Consider the following 12255-nt stretch of genomic DNA (forward strand, 5'->3'; position numbering starts at 1 on the left):
CCCCATCTATTAGGTCTTAACATTAGAGAGGAAACATTGTCCAAAATAAATATAATTAGCCTTTCCATACAAATTTCCATAGATATGTCAACATATCTAATTTTTCACTAGTTCAAGAGTGTGTGTAATGTATATAGAATACACTTACTAGGGACTGAGACAGCTGAGGCATGATTCAATGGCTGGACAATTAGCACTGCTGGTGTAGGCATCTCACCACAGCTTCTGTATAAATACTTATTGTAATGTAGAATGCAAAATTTGAGAAAATAGACAATTGAATAGTGTCTGTTTTAATATTTATCCTTATGCAACCTCAGAAAGGGGTAATTCAGAGTTTTCTTCAAGGGTTGGAAAGTAAATCAGATATACAGATTTAAATATCAACTGCCAAACTTTTGCTGATGAGCCACTGCTTAGTTATAGCAATTACTGTTCCTTGTTGCAAATATGAAAACATCTGGTATTAAATGTTTTAGTCCCAGTGTCTTTATATTTCAGATGCTCTGAGAGTGGTAATTATCTCTTGATTTAGGATTTTGGTGCGAAATAAGACTATTAAATCCAAAATTGCTAGATGTAGTAAACACAGCAGAAAATAGGCATCAGTGGTTTTGCTAGTAACACTTTCCCAGTGAGTGGTAAAACAGACACCATCTTAGCCAATGTTTTTCCAGTCAGTTCCGGCAGAGTCCACTGCTGCCCAGTGCACTCTCGGATTTTCGGATTTGCACTCCAGAAAGGGCAAGGATACATCTCCAGCAGCAGTATAAATTGTGGCATTCATGATAGCTCCAGCTCAACATATTCAGTTGTGTATCCCATCATATTTCTCCTCCCCCAAATGTCCTTAAGCAGTAGATTTTTTTTTATTTTTTTTTTTAAGAAAAGGGAAGCTCAAATGCATCTGTAACAGAAACTATTCAGCTTCACTGATGAAGGGTTGTGGGATAAAGATGCTACAACAAATAGCACATTTTTAAAACCAAAACTTAACCAAATTAGTGAAACATGTGGTCTTTCAACAGCTCCCAAGGCTGGGAGTTGTTCGTTGTGGGTTGGCATGAAGATTTCCAATGCAGATAGATCTGAGCAAGCTGATCTTCATTCTTTGATTACTACAAATGAGATTCCCCTAAAAGATAATCGTCTTTGGCTGTTCTTTAGTCAGTTGAGCGTCGTGCTTCATTAAGGGTTTATACTTCGCACTGAAATGGTTTCTCCTGTGGTTCCCCCACGGTCCCCCATATATGGTTCATCCCCTCCCCTTAACCCCGCCCCTTTTTCCCCGGGCGAACCTGATTGGCTGTGACCCGGGGTTCCTCCGCCCCTTACCGGGGTTGGAAAAGTCCCGCGTTTCCCCCAATCCCTCTCTTTCTATCTCCCCGGAACCTTCCGGGTGATAAACTTGGGCTGTCCCGGGAAGGTGAGCGTCCTTTCGTCTTTTGCTTTGTCCTTGCTGGAAAGCCGCTCTCTCTGACCTGGAGCTAGCCGAGGCAGGTTGGAGAGCGGAGGGATTTTAGAGCAGTTGAGGAGGGAAACGTACCCTTAGAGGACAGAATTTCTGTCTTAGATAGACATCTCAAAACAACTTGAGTGAGTCATGCCCTAGTGGTGCCTGTCTTCCTGTGCTGACTTGGAAGGAACTTTGGGGGTAGCTAGGACAGATACAAATATTTATGCTATAGATTTCCAAAATCGGATTAAACTTTCCTACTTCTGTTTTTTAAAAAATAATATGTTTAAGATATTTAAGTTTAATTTATACTTAATTCCATCACCAAATGATTTGTCTTCCAGATCAGCACTTTTTTTTGTTACTTCTTTTCTTGGATAAAGGATTCTATCCACAAAAGACCTGTTGTGGGGTTCAGCACTGTGATAACTCAAGGCAGGCTCCTGAAAGGGTGCTGAGCATCAAATGAGGTACCTGTGCATCCTTCCCATTGCATGTTCCATGAGCCAAAAACCAGACAGGGTTATTTACCCATGGATGGAAGAGATGAAGATGTCTGTATGTGCCACAGCCAGCCACCAGCAGAGCGGGGATGGGGTATGAGTGGTGTGGTGCATCCTGCCCAGCTCATTACCCAGAGAGCCCAATTGTTCCTGGACCTGCAATAACCAAACCCAGAGCAGATAGAACTTGATATTAAGTCAACTGTTGTTCATTTATAGATTAAGCCTTGCTGCTCAAATTCCCATTTTATATTTGAAAGCTTCCATAATTTGTGGGGTAGCAGAGCCTTTCACCCAGCATCATCCTTGTCTGGGAAGATAATCCACCCAGAGCACATATGGTTATCTCGAGCATCAGGGAACAAGGGGTGCAGGCACACTTAGGACCCAGACCTGCTTCTCATGGGAATTCCCCATGTATCCACAGCCCAGGAAACTGTTCCAGCCTCTCAAGGCCATGAGGCCCTGCCCCTCCTGGTCATAGACCTTGCTGGTTGGGATCTCTGCCCATGGACCAATAAACCAGGCTGGCCTTGGTTTGTGCCCATCCCCTGGAAAGTGCCCAGGGCTGAGGCTGGCTCACTGGGCATGGGGTGGGGAGTGGACCTGTTGGAATGAACCCAGAGGAGGCCACAAAGATGATCAGGTCCTGGAACATCACTTCTGTGAGGAAAGACTGAGAGAGTTGGGGCTGTTCAGCTTGGAGAAGAATCCTGAGAGACCTTATAGCACCTTCCAGTGCCTAAATAGGGCCCACAAGAGAGCTGGAGAGGGACTTTTTACAAGAAGATGGAGTGGTAGGACAAGAGGAAATGATTTAAAGGTGAAAGAGGGTAGATTTAGATTAGATGTTAGGAATAGATTCTTTACTGTGAGTGTGGTGGGGCACTGGAACAGGTTGCCCAGAGAAATTGTGGATACCTCAGGCTGGAGAGGACTTTAAGCAAGCTGGTCTGGTGAAAGATATCATTGCCCATGGAATGGGGATTAGATTAGAAGATCTTTAAAGTCCCTTCCAACCACAAACATTTTATAATTTAATGATTGGTTTAAGCTACCAGGTATAGCCTGGTGCCCTGAGAGTTTGTAGGGAGACATGGCCTCTATGGCATGCAGGAAGATGAAGAAGTGCATGTTTATCTGGAAATCAAAAACATTTTAGCAAGTTCAAACTTACAATGATATTTTCTTTACTGGGCAAATAACCTGGTTACCAGGGTCTTTGTCCTTCACATGTTTCTCTGCTTCTGAGGCCTTGCTAAATAATAAAATCAGTCTTCCTCTTTTATTAGATTCTACTGTGAGTATAGTGTAATTGTGCAGATGATAGAAGAACCTTAGCTTTTACGTGATATCTTACTTTTCAGACAAATCAACTACAAAAAATTATCCCACAAGTGATTGTGGGGAACTGGGCACCAAGTGCGAATTTCAGGCCCATATGTTAAGGTCAATGTGACCCATGTGTTAAAACCCACTCAGGGAGAAAATAAAGTTGATTATCTGCAGTTTCCTCAGTTCACTGGCTGTTTACGTGTATCTCAGGAAGACTTTCTGACACAGCACTGTAAAGCAGCCAATCTGTAGCTTCAGTCCCAAGAGAGGGCTGCAATAAACAGTAAAGCAGAAATGAGATCTGTTCCTGGAAATCAGCTCAGCTAGAGGCAATTGAAACTTATAGCAGAATCAACCATGACTGGTTGAAAGCACTTAATTTTTTGTTTTTCTCAATTTCCACAATTGTTGTTTATGATGCACATGTAATCAGGAAGATCCAGGTAATATTAAGGAGGTGGCATATGTCAAAGCCTCTTTCCAGAGATGAGTCACTGAACACACCACCAGCCATTCTAGGGGGTGCAGGACTGAGGAAGGCCCTGACCACATTGAAACCCATCAATGCTCCCCCAGCACAGCTAGGTAATATTACAGAAAGGTGGTGATCTTGATTTACCAGGAAAATATCTATTAGAAAAACACATCTTGTCCAAAGACTGCAGGGACAAAGAACCATGACACACACCACCCAGGCTGCTGGATTCAACATGCATTCTTCAGATTTAAGAAAGTAGAAGTAAGCTGGCCTTCTATCAGGTTTGGGGAGTACAGAGCTCTGGATATACTTGTGTCCTTGTCAGAGCTGTAGAATAGAGGATAATGAAGCCATGTGCCCAGAACTTGATTGAAAATGTCTCAATGACCCGCAACTCCTCTTTCCTCATCTTGGTCCCTGTAATTGTGACATTGACATGAATTGGCTATTGAAAAGGTAAAGTCTTAGTGAGGATTGGACCAAGACCAGCTACCACTGGGAAATGGATTCTATATAACTATCAAATGCCTTGATTTAGGTCCACATTTTCAATGCTAAATTTGCTGGCCAGTCCTTGGATTAACAAAAGTTCTGTGATTTCTGGTTACAAAGCTTTGTACTGCATGTAATGACCTGCTGATTTCATTTGCAAAGGTTTGAAAGGTAGAAATGAGCCTGACAAATAAGTACCTCTCATGAAATCATTTTGGGAGCTACTGTTATTACCAGTGATCATCCAAGAGAAAAAAAGTATTTAGCAAATAAATAGCACTTCAGAGTTGGACTTCAGCAATGGCCTAATTTCCTGGAAGTATTTCAGAATAGTTACTCTATCAAGCAGTTGCATTTAAGATTTCATTTGCTTGTGCAAGTTCAGGACACTTTTATAAAGAAGTGGTTTTTGTCCTGAGTTCCATGAAACAGCAGAGAAGGATTATCACAACACTGCAGTCATTTCTGTCCTCTGTCAAGCAGCCTGGTTGTATCTGTGCTGCAAAAATAAAGAGGTCCAGGCCTTTGGGTCCAGAAAGTGGCACATGATTATCCTTCCTGTTGAATTATTTAATGTGATTTTGGTCTGTATTAGCTGGTTCTCCCCCAAAAGAGCATTTGGGGCCAAATGAATCACTCACATGGGCTAGGGACTGTTTTCAGCAAGACAGCTGTTTTTGTGGGGCTTGCTGGCTGGATATGAACTGACCTTCACCCCTTTGCCTCTGGGACTGAAAAATGAGGCCTGTCCAGTTTTATTTACTGTTACAATCACTGGTTATTTGCTCTTTCCCAGGAATTCCTAGACTTGATTTACTTTATCCACATGCCCACATATGTTATGAAACTCCCTAGCATGCATTAAGGATGGACAGCAGTCCATTTGGGAGAAACAACAGTCCAGAGGGTCAGAGCTGAGGGCCAGAGAAATGTTCCAGTTTTTGGAGTATAAATGAAACATGACAGTGTTTTAGTCATCTGAGATGTCTAAAAGGAGCTGGGAAATTTTAAGAAACCAAGATCTCGCCTCAGTATTGACCAAATCGTCAAGCAGTATTCCTTATGTGTCTTCAAGCTCCTATAAGTACAACCTGCATGGTACAATACCTGATGGTATTAGATGATAATCACCTCGTATCCTTGGCTTTGTTTGCTAGCGAATAATTTCTTAATAAACACATATGAAATCCTGGGTTATTGCATTAGCATCTGTGAACACATGGTTGTTTTGTCTGTGAAATTCCTCTGAGAGTTACTGTGTCAACGTTTGTTGTGTAATGCTTTTATTTGATGTGTAACAGAGTGAGACCAGCAGTGAGTTTTCCTGTAAATGTAAATTTTTTTCTTGGCTGACACAGCATGCAGCACCCTGCTAAAAACATCTGGGTAGTGGCTGCATTCCTTACTGGCTTGATGGGTGTGCAAGGGGGTGTGTGCAGGTATGTGTGTGCACACAGGTGCAAAACTACATATTTACTGGAGGGACTGGAAAGCCTTTAGCACTGGCAAACAGAAGTACATGTCTTAGTGTCTTGGCTTAGTTTTTAGCCTTATGATATATGTACTATTGTTCTAAAATCAATGAGACCTGAGAAAAATCTTGAGTGCATCAGCAAAACAGCACAAGCAGTCAGTCCTTGTTAGTCCTTGCAGGTGTGGCTGGCACTGCAAGAGCCCAGCTCTTTATCTGTGCCACCTCTAAACAGCCTTAAAGATGGCTGAAGTCTGAAAGCACTGCCCAGTGTTCATGTTGATCCATTTCATCCTCCTCAGTGTTTATTATCCAGCCAATGTATTTCCCCAGTGCAGCTACATTGTCTCCAAACCAGGCTGTCTTGTGTCTAGCTAGGCAGCTTAAAGAGCAGGAAGAGTTGGTATACATAGCCTAAAACCATCTTTGGGATGCACAGGGATCCAGCTGTCTCAGAATATGGCTTTATTGGCGAGTTTCCATAAAATCTGGTAGAAGAAACAGTGTGCAGAGAGAAGAATAAAAACCCAGTTATTCTGTAGATAATGTTCCCAGTTTTTCCCTCTGAGAGACACAATACCTCTTCCTCTTGCTACAACCAGTGTTCAAAGGACCAGGAGAATTTTGATTGCATGTTGGTGGGAGCTTTGCACACTGAGAAAGACAATGTCCAGTATGTGTGTTCTAGGAACAATAGTATATAGTGAAATAAAGATGATAATCCTGTTCTCAGGTCTGTATCAACATGTATGTGTCCTGGGAGATGATGTAAATAAATCTGCTGTCACTCAAGAAATGCCAGCTTTGGCATCTTTTTCTATTCAGAGAGGATTTGCAGCAGCTTTTCCTTCTGCATGTGCCTGGACTAATTGCACAAGTGGAATGCTATAACCAGCTTTATGCACATCCCAGTACTTACACAGCTCTCCTCATCATAAGATTTGGTAACCCAAGTAATAGTTCCCAACATTAAAGAACATTGCTTGTCTTGGCTGGTTGTCTGCTGGTATCAATAATGCCTGTAAGTATGAGCAAGTTCAGTTATCAACACAAATTGCATAATTATTCAGAAAGTGAATAATACAATCACTTTAAAAGTCTCAGTGTAATTAATGTCAACAGTAAGTTATAAAACCATGGCTTTGCTTTACCAGAAGCCACTGATCTGATCTTGTTAAACTATCATTGCCCAAAAGCACTGCTAGCAGCTGTTTGCCACTGCTTATCTCTTGTTAAAGTTTATTTTACATATTCACACAATACAGTTCTTTGAGACTGCATAATAAAAGTCCATTTAGGCTTTTAGACTTCTCCATTTAGAGAAATGCTGAAATGAGTTGACAGTTTTCTCTTGCATGCTGTGGCACAGAACTCTGCTCAGTGGCCCCTGACCCCAAGAAGTGAAACCAGCCACCTAAGGAACACATGCAGTAGAGCAAGTCCCAGTGCTGAGCTCTGAGCAATTAGCATGTCTCCTGAGTTAAGCCAGAAGATCCGGTGTGCCAATGGCATCCTTCTGCTGGTCAGAAACAACTCCTTTGTGTTTTGCAGTAGAGAGAGAAAGAAATCAATAGCAGTTGATATTCCTGTGCCCCCTTTCATAGACAGTAATGGCTCTGCTGTTACTTACAGTGGCAGTTCATCACAGTGAGCAATGCGGCAGAGCCACAGTGTGGTGGAAACGGAGCTGAACTGTAATAGCGTTAGGAATGTGGTGATGCAATGGCTTCAGGTAGTAGCAAGACCAGAGCAGGAGGTTATTGAATAAAATTCTATTTGGGCTGGAGAGAGAATGAACAAAGAAGTGATGCAACAGCTCTCAGACTGAAAGCAATTGGCAAAATCATCAGGTATAAAGAAATTGTGAGGGTGTTTTGCCAGATTATGACTGGCAAGTGAGGGGAAACAGCAAGTTAAGCCCTGCAAGAAGACATGGAAGAGTGGAAGTGCACTGACCAAAGCTGTCTAAAGAAGACATTAGGAGAACAGGGAGAAAAGGGACTTCTCAGTGGTGGGGAAAATTATATCTTGTTATTTATGACAGCTTTGTCATGTTTTCAAGTTATGTTCTACCTCAAAGCATTTTTCTTTCAGTTTATGGTGTTTTGCTTTTGGCGAGGCACTAAATTGCTGATTTGTTTTCACCTGAGAGGGTCTTGCCCAGGGCTGCAAATCAGGGAGTGCTTTGGGAGTCACAGCATCTTGCTTCATGTGCCTCTCGTTCTGTAAGGCAAAGGATGCCTATGGGTGTCAGGAGATGAGCTCAAGGAGCCATGAGAAGCACACTGGGAAATATAGTCTCCAGTGAAAACAAGACTTGCAAAGGATACCTCACTCTACTAGTGCTATTACCAGTCCTTTATCAACACCAGGTTGGTGGACATAACTCACTTTCCTTCAGTTAGTCTCCAGATATAGACTGGTCCCAAATTTTGTCTATGCAGGTGAACTACTATATGGCAGGAATTTGGGAAGCTTCTCCTATATCATTGTATAAGCAGACAAATTTTCTATCACTCTGTAGATGTTAATTTTCTGCTCCCAGATTAGGAGAAAATATATAAGAAGAATTTTATTCCTTCCTAGGTTTCTGTTAGCTTTTTGGTTCTGTCTGGAGATATTCCACATTTTATGCTTAATTTGGGGACACTACTCTATGATAATCTTGATGTATCCTTCCCACCTTCACTTCTAGGGCATCTCCTTCTTTTTTCAGCTTGTCATTTTTCACAAAAGGAGCCTGTCACATGGTTATTTGTGCAGAAATCTAGTTTTGTGGTCCCTTCAATAGTAAATGAACCTGTAGTTTATCTTTTAAAAACATGTAATGAATTACTAGATCTGAAAGGGATGGATTCTACATTATCTTTCATGAAAATAGGCAGGTGGTGAGAGGAAGATCTCTTCTATGTCTGCCCCAAGGGGACAGACACAATGCAGACTTACTTCCTATTACTCTGATTATCTACAATAAAAAAAAAAATCCTAGAAAACCAAGTTTTAATAGCGCTGCTGCTCAGCAGACCACTTTTTTGTAAGGAAGCAACAAAGGTTGAATTTCATCCTACATGCTGATAATGTTTACTAAATAGTGTTAACTAGGAGGAAATTTTTCAGCATTCCTGCTTTATAGAAGTCACTTCATTCTGTCCTTGTACCTACTGCTCTGCATCAGGCAAGCCTTTTTACTGAGCAGTTTGTGATATCTTCCAACTCACTGGCCTCAAATGACCTTAGCAGTGTGGATGAAAAGCTTACCCTACCTAGATCTGTTTAGCTTGACTTGATCTGAGTTAAACTTAATCTGCCACAGCTTCCCAAAGCTAAGGTCATCTAATATCAAACTCCTCCCAAGTATCCTGATTTATTGTCATAGGGCAAATGCATGATCATCTAATTCAGGTAAAACAAAGGGGTTTACACTCTCTGCCAGGTAATTTTGCTAAGCTTATTGATTCCATGGAGCCATGGTCTCCCTGTCATTCCCCCCATCTTACACTCATGCATCTGATTTTGCTTTCTTACCAAGAAAAAATGCCCTGCATTTATTTGTCAGTTTAAATCAGTATGGTGGACCACAGTGACTGGAGATGCTTCTCTGCTGACAGGGACATAGTGTGGCCAGCAGACATGCATACCATTGGAATGACTGTGTGACTAGACAGACTGGGTGACTGGACATCCCAGACACTTCCTACATGAACCTGTATTTCTTTCAATGAATAGTCATATTCCTTTGAAGAAAACTTCTACCTATTCCCCTTATTTTTCCACTCATGTGGCATTAAACAGTCAGCTAGTTGGTTAAAAAACAAAAAAGCCCACAATGTCTATTCTAAAATACTGTAAAATGTACTCAGATTTTCAGGAGGGGTGATGGAACTGAAATGCCCCTGATATGGCAGGGAAGTCACAAGTCAGGCAGGAAAAGGAGTGTGGTATCACAGTAGGAAGGACAGCAGATCCTTGCTGGACCCCTTCAGTCTGCCAGCAGAAGGGAATGTATCTGTGTGGAGCCCACAGAGAAGGAGCTGACTGGGCTGAGAAGTAGGAGGGGAAAAGATGGAGTGGGTAATTAGAAAGAAAAAGGAGAGAAAAAGGATTTAGATGGGTCAGATAAACAATGAGATGTCAGGAACTGAATGAAGCATCTGAAATGCAGCCTTCATTAATATTTTGGCTGCCTTATCTCAGACTAATTTATTTTATGGACATGGGGAGCTGTTCCTGCTGATGTATTAAAATTATTATCCGGCAACTTTATTGTTTTTTGAAACAGGATTTCTCAACATTTCTTGAGGCCTTGTGCTGGTTTTCCACACTTCCCTATGTTTGAAGACATGAATCATCAAGTCACTACTATTTCTGTGCTATCTATCAGGAAATTTCCAGGTGATTTTCTTCTTGCTTTGAGCAGATATAGAAGCTATTGCTATCCAGTGGACTCATGGTCCAATCACATGTTGTGCCAAATGCCACAAGAAAAAGGTTAGAAATTGTGGACAAGAGACTGGGGACTAATGAAGTAAGCAAACATCTGGGTGCTCTGCAAACTATTTACTAGTCCAGAGCAAATAATGAAGACAAAATAGGTGACTGAATTTATTTGGATTTTATTCTACTTCTTTTCATCTGTATGGTTTTCACAAAAAATTATGATTTGCTCAAGAAGAAAAAAATAGCCAAAACCCACAATCTGATATTATTTTCCAGACAGCATAAAGGGGAGAAAGGTCAGGGGGTACTTTCAGTTAATGTGTGGCAACCTTCCCCTCCATGGCTACCACCACAAGAGAGAGACTCCAAGGAAACTCACTCCTGTTCTGGCTTACTCTTCATTGCCAGCATCACAGCGAAGCTTTATCCAGCTGAGGGTAAGGTTTATGCAAGGAAACTACTGGTAGAAACGTGATAAACAAGAGAGATGTTTAATATTACTATATTACTGATAATAAGTAATAAAATATGTTGCTTTAAAAGCATAGTTACATATCATACATGCTGGTAGTACTGCACTTGGTTGAACATCCCCTTGCTATCCAGCCTTTTGTCCTTGTTTGCATCCAAGAACAGTCAGAAGGTATGGGACTGCCAGCATGGGTACATTAATGGACTTGCAATATATAAGCAAAGATGTCATGGTCCAGTGTTGGGGGTTGGTTCTTTCCCTTTTCCCTCTGTGGTATTTTCCCCATTGCCATGCTAAGATACCTGTTGACTGGGCCCTGGTGACAAGGGGGAGAGAGGAGGGAAACCCCTCGACATCCAAACATCCAGAAGAGCAGATGGAAGACTCTGGCTGTCCCCATTTCCCCCACGGAGTTCGGACAAGAAGGACGATCGCCGCCCCAGCTCCATCCCTGCCATCCCAGTGTTGGGAGCCATCCTCACTGCTGTGGGACCCTGCCCTGCTGCCTTCTCGCTGTAACCTGCCACCATCCAGCACTCTGCTGAGCACCAGGACCCACACCATGAGCGGAGAGCTCTCTCTCCATCTCTCTCCCCCTGGGACAGCGCTGCCATCACCCCCAGCCCTCCTGCAGCTCTGCGGGACCTGCCTGCCCCCAGCACCGGGAACTGCAGCTCAGGGAGGAGGTGCCTGCAGCCAGAAAGGGACTGGGACTGAGTTACTGCTCTGTTTGTGGGTAATTTCATAGCTACTGTTGTTGTTCTAGTTTGTCTTGTTCAATATACTAGTAATGAACTGTTATTCCTATCCCCATATCTTTGCCTGAGAGCTGTCTTAATTTCAAAATCATAATAATCTGTAGGAAGGAAGGATCACATTTTTCAGTTCAAAGGGAGGCTTCTGCCTTTCTTTAGCAAACTCCTATCTTTCAAACTAGGACATCCAGCTATGCCAGAGAGAAAGCTTAGCTCTGTAAGGAAAGAGTGTAGGAGACTTCTTTTATTCAGGAATAGTCTTTGAAGATTATCCACTGCACACAGAATGTCTTCATTGCTGTAAAGATTTTTTTTCCCTAATAATTGCCTTTGAGAAAGATTTGCTAAGGCAGAAGGCCTCTTTGTGCAACTGTCTGTAAGGAAACCAGTCCTGGCATAAATATAAATGCATAGGACAAATGTAACTGAGTTACCTGTGCTTACAAATGTAGCTCATAATAATAATAATAATAATAATAGTAATGGCAATGTAAAATTGTGATTTTTCATGAAGTGGTTCTATATATAAGAAGCTGCAAGCATAGATGAATTCTCTTTAATATGGCTTTACTCTTAATGCACACTGTTTTGATGCTTAAGTGCATCAGGCTCAACAACACATTCTGATCTGTGCAGATGGTTTGCTCAACTGAATAGCATATGGTAGAAAAAAACTGCTTTATTGAAAGAGAAGAATCATACTTCCTACTTTGTAAAGGTTAGTCTATGTTTTGCCAGTCTAAATCTACTCAATGCAAGCATATGTTTGTGTGGCTTTAAGAAAAACATACTGATAATGTCAGGCATGGTAATCCATCACTATAATAGCTACTTTGGCAATTGCACTTCAGCAATA

The sequence above is a fragment of the Cinclus cinclus genome, chromosome Z (assembly GCF_963662255.1).
Source record: "Cinclus cinclus chromosome Z, bCinCin1.1, whole genome shotgun sequence".
NCBI classification, from domain to species: domain Eukaryota; kingdom Metazoa; phylum Chordata; class Aves; order Passeriformes; family Cinclidae; genus Cinclus; species Cinclus cinclus.